The sequence below is a fragment of the Adiantum capillus-veneris genome, chromosome 24 (assembly GCF_014529385.1).
Source record: "Adiantum capillus-veneris isolate H3 chromosome 24, ASM1452938v2, whole genome shotgun sequence".
Classification (NCBI taxonomy): domain Eukaryota; kingdom Viridiplantae; phylum Streptophyta; class Polypodiopsida; order Polypodiales; family Pteridaceae; genus Adiantum; species Adiantum capillus-veneris.
Window position 1 is genome coordinate 4,124,666 of NC_140954.1, and position 12,284 is coordinate 4,136,949.

The following is a 12,284-nucleotide window of genomic DNA, read 5'->3' on the forward strand; positions in this document are numbered from 1 at the left end:
AAGATTCTTTAAAAATCGTTATCACATTATTAGGCCCCTGTCACATTGGGACGGGCATCCCTCGCCATTTGCAGTGTGCCCGCCCTTGGTTACTGTCACATTTGGCTCAATTCAAAGAACTGCGAAAATTTCACAACCAGCCAACCCTAGCCAAGTGGTTCGACGTCTGGATTTCTCGTTGCCAGTCAGAGTTCGAATCCAGTCCGATGCCCTCGCGCCATACCTTTTGGCAGATGGCCTCCCATTTTGAAAGTTGGCCGATGTGGGAAGGCCGCCCCTCTGACAAATCCCACGGGCCTTCCCACATCGAATGGAAACGCGCCATTTCAGCATGCCCATCCTCCCCCTGCCCTAGTGTGACACACGCCTTACTAGTTATCCCTCTGGATGTTTCGCTCACTACTACAACATACCATTATGCTGTAACCCTTAAGACTTTTAGGCAGACCTGATCAAATGCGTAACTGACCGATCTTCTACAGAAAAGATTTTGGATTATTATTAGACTAGAGCTTCGACGCTGGTGGGCGCCTTTTTTGGGCGGGGCGCCATCAGAGCTGTAGTGAAGCTCCGCCAGCCCATGTCAACTACCTGACCCGCGATCCCCACTCGCAAGGGACTTCTCCTTCAAACGCAACGACGCTCCCGGCCGTTCGAGGTGGAAGTACAATGTTATAGAATCAATCAGGGTTTCAAAAGGTTATGATGACTCCTTGTTAGCTCACATTTTGCTCGAAATTGTTTGTGCGCACAGTTTTATTTTTTCTGAGCTTGTTTCTCGTTTCAGCAATTGTGGTCTTTTCCTTTGGTGGATTTCTTTTCGTCAATTTTTGCACTCCTACAGGAAATTAGTCACACAACGGTGGTCATCACGAAGGGCTAAATAAAGCTGGATCAGTGCCTTGAAATGTTGAATAACAGATCTCTGGTGCTGGGCTCCCTCAAACATACAATCTCTGAGAGAATGACCGCATTCATCTAGCTTTTAGTACACATGTGCTGTAATCTTGCCTACCACGCTCAAAGTAGAACATAGTAGCAGGTCTTCTTTCTTTTTAAGTACAAAAGGTTCTCTTGTTGAAGGTTTTCTCTCTTAGTAACAACCATGTTGGTTGTCTGCCCCTTTTGGTTGGTTCATTACACCATGCCATTTGCTTGTGTCACCTTGTGAGCCTTACTAAGTAAAAAATGGTTGGCCGATGAGCTTGTAAACCTTGGGTGAAAACTGACTTGTTATGATGGGGAGTAGTCATTGGGTTACATCGGAATTTTGCTTTTTAATGAGTTCATGGTTTTCCATTGTAGCTTCTTCACCTTCATACTCATGTTCAGGAGTGCCTCCTATTTTCTTTGCCTTGCTCTTTGTATTTGAGGTGTTTGTTGGTGGTTGCTGGACCAGATTGTGGACAGCTGTTACTTAGAGCAGTTCTCACCACTCTCATCGACCATTGGCTTCCTTTGGCTCCCTTACCACAGGAGTCTTCAAGGATTCAGTGGTTCAAGCTGCCAGTCTTTTTTGCTGAGATTCGCATAAGGTGGCAAGGCGGCTAGGGACTTTTTACTCTTGTTAGGAGAGAGTTTTTCCATGGCCTCCTTCAAGGATTTTGGTCATTGGCCTTGTAGCTCAGTTGTATTGGTTTTTGTTTTTCACTATTAGCTTGTTGGAGATATGTCGTCATCAAATGGTGGCCTCTTAGGTTACATTGTCATGGTTGTATGGCGAGACTGGCCCTTGCCCCTCCATATGCTTACATGAAAGCAGAAACTCTAGTCCAAAAGCAAGCGCCCAGACGGCTGTCTGCATGCTGATGCCATATCATCAGCCATCAGCACAATTCGCGGATTTTACAGTTGCCACATCATCAGCCTTTTACGCTATTTGAAGAGTGTGTGTGTGTGTGTGTGTGTGACCTGCTTTATTTTACGTTGGGCCCCTTGGCCAAGGTTCTTTAAGTTGGTCAGTGGTTAGAGTTTTTAATCCTAACCCATTATAGCAATAGGGCTACTCGGGTAGGAACTAGGGTTTGGGCCCCTCGGTCGGGATATGCAGGCTGGCCAGGGTTAAGTTGAGGGAGTCCTAACCCTCTAGGTCTTCAATGGCTGGACACGTGAGCAGTTTGTGACATCCCCCCTTCTTGAAAGAAAAGTAATTGTCCATGATTATATTTGCAAAACAACTCAAGTCAGATAAAAAATATCCAAGGGTCATTGCGAGGGTGATTCATTTTTCTCATTCTATATCAGAGCTGTTGATATTTTGGCGTAGCAAAATTAGCCATCACACCTAGACCGCATTGATTACATCACGATGCAACACACGTGCTTACATATGCATGTTACAAGACAAACGCCGCTGAGCACTCCTCCCAGACAGACGGTCTTAGGTATGAAGTCACTTAACAACTACCTCCTCACTCTCCCCACAAATAACTTAAAAAGGTTCAGGCCATGAGCTTAGAGGATTGATACAACCAAATGCTCCCCAGACCGTAGCTTGTGTCGCTTGGAGGCTCCAAATATAACTAAATGCTCCTCAGACCACAAGCCTGCATCGTTTAGAGGTTTTCCAACATACAACTGGAAAACTCCTATTATCACTTCCTGATCAGAGTATCTCTATCCTTTGATGTATCTTGTGGTTTGTTTTGGGTTTTCCCCCATGATCTCATTGTATATCTTTGAGGGTTTTCCCCATGTCTCTTGTATATGGACCTATTGTAGTATGTAATGCAAAGGGTTAGAAGAGCCATGTTTTTGTGTGTGTGTGAGAGAGAGAGAGAGAGAGAGAGAGAGAGAGAGAGAGAGAGAGAGAGAGAGAGAGAGAGAGAGAGAGAGAGAGAGCTGCTGAGAGTTGCAATGCCTCCAAATGCAGTTGACCAAAACGTCTCATAGCGACCACACAAAATTTGACCACACCGTCTTATGCGGCTCTCACAAAGATGATGCTCTTGTAGCATAAGAATGTCAATCTCACCACCCACAAGGCATCCCTGAATCTCCTGATGCAGCCGACGACGCTGAAACTGGGGCCCTCCTAATCCATGCACATTCCATGAGATGATCTTCATGGAGTCAGTGACGAGAAAACAGATGCAGCCAACCTCGCTATCTTTGAGGCTGGTTTGGAGGGGGAGTAATCCGCATGCGAACGATCTCTAGACAAGCGCGAAAGAAGTGATTGTCCTGCCTAGGCCCAAGCCGAGTGTGCAGCCCGAAGGGCTACATCCTCTGTTTAAGAATCCTCATGTACAAATACATAACAAGGAGGGCTCTGAGTGTCAGCAAACAAATGCACCACAATGTGCTTGCAACCCGCTGCATCCGGAGGCGTCACGTTGAACTTGGCAAGAGGCCAAAGCGTCTGTACCAGATCTGTCACCCCTAAGTCCCCTGTGTGGTGTGAGAACTCAGTAGCGTGAATCTGGAGCCAGTCAAGAACTGTGTGCAGGGTCCACTTTGTGGAATCCCTACTGCACAGCGGGAAGGAGAAACCCACCGCTGTGTCCAAAGCCTCAATGCCTCTAGCTGCAAGAAAGAGGATGTGGACTCCAAAGCAAGCCTCCTCCAGGTCAAGAGAAGAGTCATTCAGGAACCGTGTGAAGCTGTAGTCGAAGAAGTCCCAGCGTTTGCGAATGTCAAAGCTAGTGAAACCTCTAGGGACTGCTGCAAAAGGAGAAGCTTGCACCAAAAAAGGTGGCGTCACATGGGGCTGTCCCTCTTGAGCCACACGGCTCGTAGCGAATGCACTACCAAGAGATCGCCTCGCGGCAGACGCGTGTCGAGTCCCTTGCGTCTGAGGCAGAATGGGGGAGGGGTCGAGAGATGAGGCTGTGGGCCCTACCGGGGAGAGAGGTGGGGGTGGAGGTGGGGGAGGGGGAGGAGGCGGAGCGGCAACGTCTGAGGGAGGAGGAGGTGGAGGAACTGAAGTGGACGGGGCTTCCTCAGGTAGGTCTTGCTGAAGGGGTCAAAACGGTTCCCAGTCGGAACGGAGTGTTGCTGAGCTGCAGAAGGTCGGCCACAAGGGGGAGCAGTGGGGCGAGCCTGCCCCTGTCGACGGCGGCCAAGCACTTGCTGCCAACCGTCAGATGTCTGATCGTTGGTCTTAGTCGAGGTACCAGCCTGTGCGTTCTATGTATCTGGTTGTTGGGCATGCTCAGCCTTGAGAAGCTGCACATTCGATGTGGGTCGTCTCCTGCGAGGACAAGCCTTTGCCAAATGGCCCATCTGTCTGCAAATGAAACACTAATTCGAGAGACCCGAATACTCCACACTCTGTCTGATCCATCCCCCACTCACCCGAGGCAGTAGTTCCACCTTGGGGAGGGAGTGTGTCTCGAACAAGAACCGGCACAGTAGGTATACCTGCGGCCTTGGCCACAATTGAAGTTGCAGTGCCCGGAGACTCCAGAACTGTCCCGAACATGGAACCAATCCTGGGGAAAAGAGGAAAATACTCTCTTCAGGCCTGGGAAGCAAACCGAGATAGGCAAATCGGCCTCCTCCTCAAGTACATCTGTACTCGGGTCGAAACCATAATGCCACCGTGTGAAGTAGGCTCGAGTTGCTTGGATACCAAGCGGGCTCATCGAAATTACCTTGGCGGTCATCTCTGAAGACTCAAACTCTATCTGATAGTACCCTCTCCCGAGGATCTAGACATCGGTAATCTTACCCACATCGGAGAGCAGTCGGGCCTGGAGTAAGTCCCGAGCCTCGCCACGGTTGGGTCGAGTGCCAATGATCTTACAGATAACCGAGGAGGCTTGCAAGCGTTCCACCTCGGCCACCAAGCTCGCTTGCTCTTTTGGCGAAAGAGCAAGTTGAAGGGTCGGCTCCGCGGGTCGGGCGAGGGGGCTTCTGAGGAGTCCCTCTGTGATGGAGCAGAGGCCGCCATTCTGTGTCTGCTGTGGTGGAAGAAGGGGGACCAGGTGAAGACAGCTCCTTCGAGAGCTTCGACAAGCAAAGACAGAAACCTGTCACTTGTCGAAGCAGAGGTAGAAAAAGGCTTCAGTTTTGGGGGGGGGGGGGGGGGGGGGGGGGGGTGGTGGCACTGTATGAAACAAAGGGAGGCAGGCGGACAGGAGGGTTGCGAAGGGGTAGTAGCCAGCAGGCGTGCGGGTAGGGGGGAGCAACACGAGGGCAGGGCAGGCGGGAGCAATGTGGGGGGGGGGGGGGGGGGGACTGTATGAAACAAAGGGAGGCAGGCGGACAGGAGGGCTGCGAAGGGGTAGCAGCCAGCAGGCGTGCGGGTAGGGGGGAGCAACACGAGGGTAGGGCAGGCGGGAGCAATGTGGGGGGGGGGGGGGGGGTGTGCGGGGGCGAGGAGAGGGCAGCGCGTGAGAGGGGAGGTGATGGCGATGGCAGGCTAGCAGGGTGCCCAGCAGTAGCGAGCTCTTTCTGCTCCGAAGTGATTCCAATTCTTGGTGGTGATATACAAAAGTAATTGCATTCACCTTGGCCATTTAGACAGTGCGTCCGCAACCACTTTCTTACTCTCAGCCGTATGAAGGATCTGGAAGTGAAATATGGACAAAAAGTTGGCCCATCTCATTTGCTTCTCAGATATCTTTCGTTGCGTGAGGAAATACTACAAACTCTGATGATCGGTTTTGTTCACAACATCCGCTCCTAGAAGATAATGCTTCCAGGTAGACAATGTGTGAATTACAACCATAAGCTCCTCATAGATCGAGGCATGCAATTCTGCATCCTTAAGCCGTCTACTTTCATAAGCCAGGGCATGGGATTCTTTGTTAAGCATTGCGCCGATGCAATCACCTGAAGCATTGCAGTGAACCTCAAATGGTTTCCTCAAGTCTGGCTCTATCAAAATAGAGCCATGGCTTAATAAATACTTTAGCTTGTCAAAGGCACCTTGTTGTTTCAATCCCCATTTGAAAGGGATCTTCTTCCGTGTTAGGTCATGGAGTGGTCTTGTTACATGACCAAAGCCTCGGATAAATCTTCGATGCTAGGAGCACAATCCCTTGTTGTTTGATCCCCATTTGAAAGGGATCTTCTTTTGTGTTAGGTTATGGAGTGGTCTTGTTACATGACCAAAGCCTTGGATAAATGTTTGATACTAGGAACACAATCCCAAAAAGCTACGTACATCATGTACCATAGTGGGAGTTGGCCAGTCTTGTACCACATGGATCTTGGCTGGATCCATACTTGGTTGTGAGGCCGAGATAGTGTATCTCCATTAGAAAGAACTCACTTACCTTTGCATTGACATGCAACTGATGCTTCCGTAATTTCTGAAACACTATATTCAAGTGCTTCCGATGTTCCTCCTTTGTCTTCAAAAGACGAGTATGTCATCAAACAACACTCCTTTAAAAGCTTGGTGTGGGCTGAAAATTCGATCCATCATGCGACTGAATGTGGAAGGAGCATTGGTCAAGCCGAAAGGCATTATAAAAAATTCATTAAGTCCAACAGTAGTGCTAAAAGCAGTCATATTGACATCCTCAGGGGCTATTCGTATTTGATGATACCCGCTCTTTAAGTCAATGCGACTAAAGATGCTTGCACCTTGTAACTTATGGAGAATATTATCAATCGGAGGAATCGAAAAGTGATTCTTGATGGTGATCTTGTTTAAAGATCGGTAATCTATATACATTCGAAACGTGCCATCTTTCTTCTGCACTAGTAAAACTGGAGAGCAATAGGGTGAAGTTCTCGGTCGTATTAGACCTTTTTCCAAAAGCTCGTTGATTTGCTTCGAAATTTCATCTTGCTGAGCAAGACTTACCTTGTAAGGGGGTTGGTGTCACAAGGACGTGGCAATTGCTAACTTGAGTTGTTGGTTTCTTTCTGATGATTTTTGTTTAATTTTTGGGACCCTCTTTTTGAAGTTGCAAATGTCCGGACATTGTATGGCCAGTGTTAAACGACCAACGGCCGAGAGTTTTACCCGCAGTCGAGAAGGGCAGGTCACCACGAGTTGGTCAGGCCAATCGACACTGGAATCTGAGCAGTAAAAGGGTGTCTAGGCTCAGATTCAAAGTCATTCAGGCCCCTTGCTACACTTGTTAGTCAGTGGGTACTAGGGAATTAACTCAAAAGAGGCAAACTGGACACATGGCGACGCCAGAGCGACTTGCCAAGTCTGCAAGAAGAGGGGGCACCCAACATTGAAGTGGGGGCTGTTTTTTGCTCATAAGAGTGCTACAGTGTGTGTGAGTAGTGGGTGCAGGTGATCACAGCTTTAATGGAAAGTTTGCCTTCTCCCTTTTATGTAGTGCGACGATTTGCTCTCGCGCATCTCTCTCTCCCCTTTGCACATATGGTAATGTCCCACTAGTTGGGCTTCTCAGATGACCATGTACAATTCTGGGGTTTTTATGCGCGTTTGCCAAGGCAAGAGCCTTCTGTACAAGAACCAGATTAGCTAATTGCTAATCCCCATAGTTCCACCGCGAAGGAATGCGAAAACGGAGAGTTTTCTCGTGGGAAAACTCGCCCCATTTACAAGGGAATTGTCCCATTGCGTACGGGAGCACCTGAGACACGCGTAGGCGTGCTCGCTCCGCTGGAAACGGTCCAAAACAGAGAATTACAGCCTCCTGTGTTTTTCTGCAGGTTTAGGGTTCCGTACCTAAACTGCAGGGAATCGCCAAGGGAGCCTCGGAAAAGCCTTGGGATGCGTGTACAGGGCAGTAGGCACCTAACAGTGGCAAAACAGAAAATTACAGCATGCTGAAATTGACTTACAGCTCACTTGAAAGCTTCCATACCGCAAGGGAAAGTGTCCTTGACGTGTACTTTTGACCTGCAGGTATATTTGCGTCGTTATGCTAGCAAAATTGGGTCAAAAATCTGCAATTACAGCCATGGACAGGTTTGGACAGTGGTGAGGGTTAGGTGGAAGCGTTCGGATCCTTTATTTGCCAGGGGAGCCTCGGGAAAGCATTGGGTGCTTGTACAAGACATTTTAGAGAGAAATTTCCTGTGAAGAATCTTGTTTAATTCAAGGGGCAAGGGACCCTACAAATGCGAGAGCTCGAGGGCTATCCACAGAGTGATCGGCACGCGAATCGGAGCGCAAAACAGAGAATTTAGCGAGTTGTAATCTCTTGTCAGGTTTTGTAAAGTGCTGTAAAGTGCGTAGAAAGTCACCGTGTACTTGGGATTTTGTCCGTGGAGACTTCTACTATGGTTATGTGGCCGAAATTGGGTTAGAGTAGAGGAATTTCAGCCCGATAAAAGTGGGACAGCTTGTAGAAGTTTACAGGTTTTTCTCAAGTGTAATAAGAATAAAGAAATACCAAAAGGGGCGCCAGTCTTTGGGGCCAATAGCGTGTCGCTGTCTACTTGGGAGCGCTCTAGCTAGCAATTGGGATGGGAATGGGGAACCGGGACCTGACAAATGCCATTTCCTGTTACTATGGCTCTAGCTACCAAGTCGTGAAATGTCTTGAAGTGTTGAATTCCAATCACAGGCTTATTCGTGAAGTTCCTTTGTGTCATAAAGTTAAAGTAAAGATTGGGTGAAAGCCAAAGTCTACCGCCCTACGGGCCAGTTTTAGTTTGTTAGGAGGTGAGGTACTCAGTACAAGATCAATATGGTGATCTTCCGGACGTTCCGGGGGTAGTCTAACCGGAAGAGTGTCCGTGAAATAGTCCTTATATCTTTCAATAAATTGAAAACGTTTAATTTTCAAACTAGAGAGTGAAACCTCTTTAGTTTTACCCTTTTCAAGTGCGAAAATCAAGTAAGTAGAAACGTTCTTTTTTATTTCTTTTTTAATGGAGAAATGGCTTACTATAGCATCACCCAAAATTTAATGTTCTTGCCCTCATGCTCAAAAGCGAGGGTCTTTTCCACATAATCTAGGACCGGTTGTGTCACAAATTACTGACGTGTCAAGCCACTGAAGAACGAAGCCAACTTGCAGATCCCGGCCGAGGGGCCTAAACTTTAGAAGCAGCAGCAGAAGAAAGAGAAGCAGAAAACGTTCCCACCAACTTATGGGACCCCGTTCGATGGGGCCCAAGTGACCTAAAGAGATTAAATAGTGTGACCCATATTTGTGTGGAGCATGATGACGTGGCAGTTGTACGGACACCCGTGTTTTGCGTTGCAGTGCCACGTGGCAGATTGTATTGATGTTTGTAATTTGCACTGACATGCTGATGTGGCAGCTGTACGGATTTTTGCAAAATACGCTTGCAGCTTTTGGCGCTAGAGCTTTTGAAGACTAGATGCTTTTAGAGTTTGATGCTTTTCATGGGCCAAGGGCCTTTAAATATGAGCCAAGGGCTGATTTTCTGGCACTCTTCCGGGTGAAGGTGCAGAGCGCGAGTACCGACATTGTACCGAGTTCAAGCAATATAAAGAAATACCGAAAGGTGCGCCATGGTTTGGGGCTTGTGCTTGTTTGGGGTGGAACTCCGCACTCCCCGTCTCGTCGTGCATCTCTTTCGCTTAAAGTTGTTTAGTCTCTTCTTTCCCGTTGGCACGTGGGGTAAGGATTCTAGGTATTAATTCTCAATTAAGTACTTAAACTCATGATTAAGACTTAAGAAACTTGAACTGTACTCAGAAACAAGACTTAGAAGACTCTGTGTTGATTGTTTGAATGTGTGATACAAGGGGACGAAGAGACACAACTGAAAAGACATGTCTCCTGGTGAAGAGACATGACTTTAGACGTAAAGACACATCCTTTCGGCGAAGAGCTGCAAACATTGGGTGAAGAGTTGCACCCATAGAGCAAAGGGGTGTGACCAGTCGTCGAAGGAGTGTGGCTTTTGGCGAAGAGGCACGTCTCTAGGGCGAAGGGGTGTGACCATCCAAGGGCAGGGGTCCTCCTTGGTATGGCACTTCACGTATCTGCAATTAGGAGTAGATGTAATACTGCAACATAGTCACAATCGTGACACGTGGTGCACGTCCCTGTGACAGGTTGCATATGGTAGTGCCATGGCATACCCGGGATGATATCACATCCCTTGATGGGTGCCATAAAAAATGATTTGCGGTCCTTGTACTTGCCAATCCGAAGATGACTTGGTGTGAGACAAGCGTTCTGCCGTATCCAACAAGATAAAGTTGTCTGTTGATCTAGGGTCAGAGTATCAATACCCGTTGGTTATTCACAGTCTACAAATCCCCAACCTTTAGAAGTTGACGCTTCCCTTTTTCCGCTTCCGTATTCCCTTGAGCACCAGGAATAGAATTCAAGCTCGGTGGAGCGGGTTCCTTCTTCGATTGTTCTTTCTTCAAAGATGCTTGTTCCTGCTGTTGCTGCTAAAGAGGGGAGTCGGTCTTCATGTTTCCTTTCTCACCATAGTAAAAACACCTTCCTTGCTCTTTGAAGGTTTGTACTTGGTTAGGCGTGAGATACCTGAGCCGTTTTCTAGTACCCTATGGCTTCTTAGGCTGATCTGGGTCCTCAGGGGGACGCTTTTTACCGTTATCGCCATGGTCATCATAGACCGTGTCACCAGCGTGTGACTACTATCTATCCTTTTTGTTGATTTCTTTCTTATTATCTATTTACTTTCACTTTTTGGAAACACCCCTCGGGAAATCTAACTGCCCTGCATTGCATAGCTAGTGTGGAACTGTCCAGAGGGAGTCCAGGCCTGAGGGCAAGAGAGCACTAAGGTTGGACAAAGACTATGGTTAGCCAAAGTGGGGTCATTGACTAGGCAAAGTGGAATCCTTTGCTACAGAGGCTACATTTCAGTTCTGGATGTGGCCGCAGTGTACAAAGAGGGTCGGATGACCTAGAAAGATACAATGGCAGCATCTCCTAAAATTTAGGGAACTGCTATTTTGGGACCTGAAAATGTCTTCCTGTCATTACGTGCGGTTTGACATGGGGATCATTTTGTTACTCTGTGGCCAAGTCAACAGAGGCTGCAGGTGAGATATTTTTAGATCCGAGGGTCTTAAGCGAGAAAATGCACAAATGAGTGACACTTGGCACTCTGAGGCCAATTTACTACTTATAGAGAAGGCAAAAACGTGATTTATAGCTGGGAGGCTCATTTTGCAAGTCTCTCTCACAGGTTAAGAGCTATGGAGTGCTTGCTTTCCCTCCTATGTACAGTGCGGTGCCAGGAGTGATGCCCTGCACGCTACGCACAGCCCTCTCTCTCCCCTTTGGCAGTATGTTATGCCCCACTAGTGGGCTCTTCATTTGACCAATGTACAGTTGTGTGGGTTCATGCGCGATTGCCGAGGCAAGAGCCTCTTGCACAGGTACTGGATTAGCTAGCGGCTAATCCCCCGCAGGTACAAGTGATTCGGAGAGGTTTCACGCTCGAAATCTCGTCCGATTCAAAGGGCAAGTAGCCCTACAGGTGCGGGAGCTCGAGGACTTGCTACGGATGCGACCGGCACGCGAAACGGAGCCCGAAACAGTGAATTACAGCCTGCTGTGTATTTTTGCAGGTTTAGGGTTTTGGCCCTAAACGGACCCTAATACCCCCACGACATTCGGGGACGAAAGGGGACCGCTGTACAGGTGATCTGGCGCATTTTCAGGGCTGAAAACAGATAATTCAGCGTGTTGCAGATTCTCGCCAGGTTTTGCAAAGTGCCTGTATGCGTCGGGAAAGTCATATAATGCGTGGGAATACTGACCGTGAAGGGTTCTAGTACAGTTATGTTACCGAAATGAGGCCGGAACAATCAAACTTCAGCCAAGGTTGTGCAGGGCAGCTTATAGGGATCCATAGCGTTAATTCCCTCTTTTGAACAATGAAGAAATACCGGAAGGGGCGCCTAAGTTAGGGGCCAATCTGGTGTCGGTCTACTCATACAGGTGCAATCTAGCAGCCTATATCCCTCTCCCCTTTGTTGTGTCTTGAAAGTACAGGTAAAATAGACGACTAATAATGGGTGAAAGCTAAATCAAGGTTTAAAGTAAAGTCTACCGCCCTTTTTGGATTGAATTACATGGTTCCATCCCCGGGATTAAATCACTTTTTCCCATAGAAGTGAGCCTTGGTCAGATTGGGCTTGAAGACACAGGGGATCATAGACCAGACATAGGGAATTGTAATTATGGCTGACAGACCAGATGATGTGACTGAAGAGGTTTCCTCTTCACAACGTCAACAGACACATGAAGTGGGTGAGTCCTCAAGACCACCACAGACGGATGATGATATATTCAAGACCGAGTTGGCTACTGCTGTGGCTATGTTCACACAAGTAATGTAGAACCCGAGGTTTTTAGCCTTTCTGCAACCTCCTGTTCCGTCTCACCAAGTTGGGTCACTGGATCATATTCAAAATATTGTTAAGGCTCGAGCACAGG

The 12,284-nt window shown here is 47.9% G+C and overlaps 1 protein-coding gene across 4 annotated transcripts in view; it reads left to right on the plus strand.

The window, feature by feature from the left end:
• Positions 1-449: 449 nt before the first annotated feature.
• Positions 450-12,284, plus strand: part of LOC147425858 (uncharacterized) — a 39,989-nt gene continuing 28,154 nt past the window's right edge. For 2 of the 4 annotated variants that reach the window (XR_015186119.1, XM_086498014.1), the window contains exon 1: positions 450-699. The gene's annotated coding sequence lies outside the window, so the exon portion shown is untranslated. The remainder of the gene's footprint in view (positions 700-12,284) is intronic. The other 2 variants (XM_086498012.1, XM_086498013.1) reach the window with 2 other exon arrangements.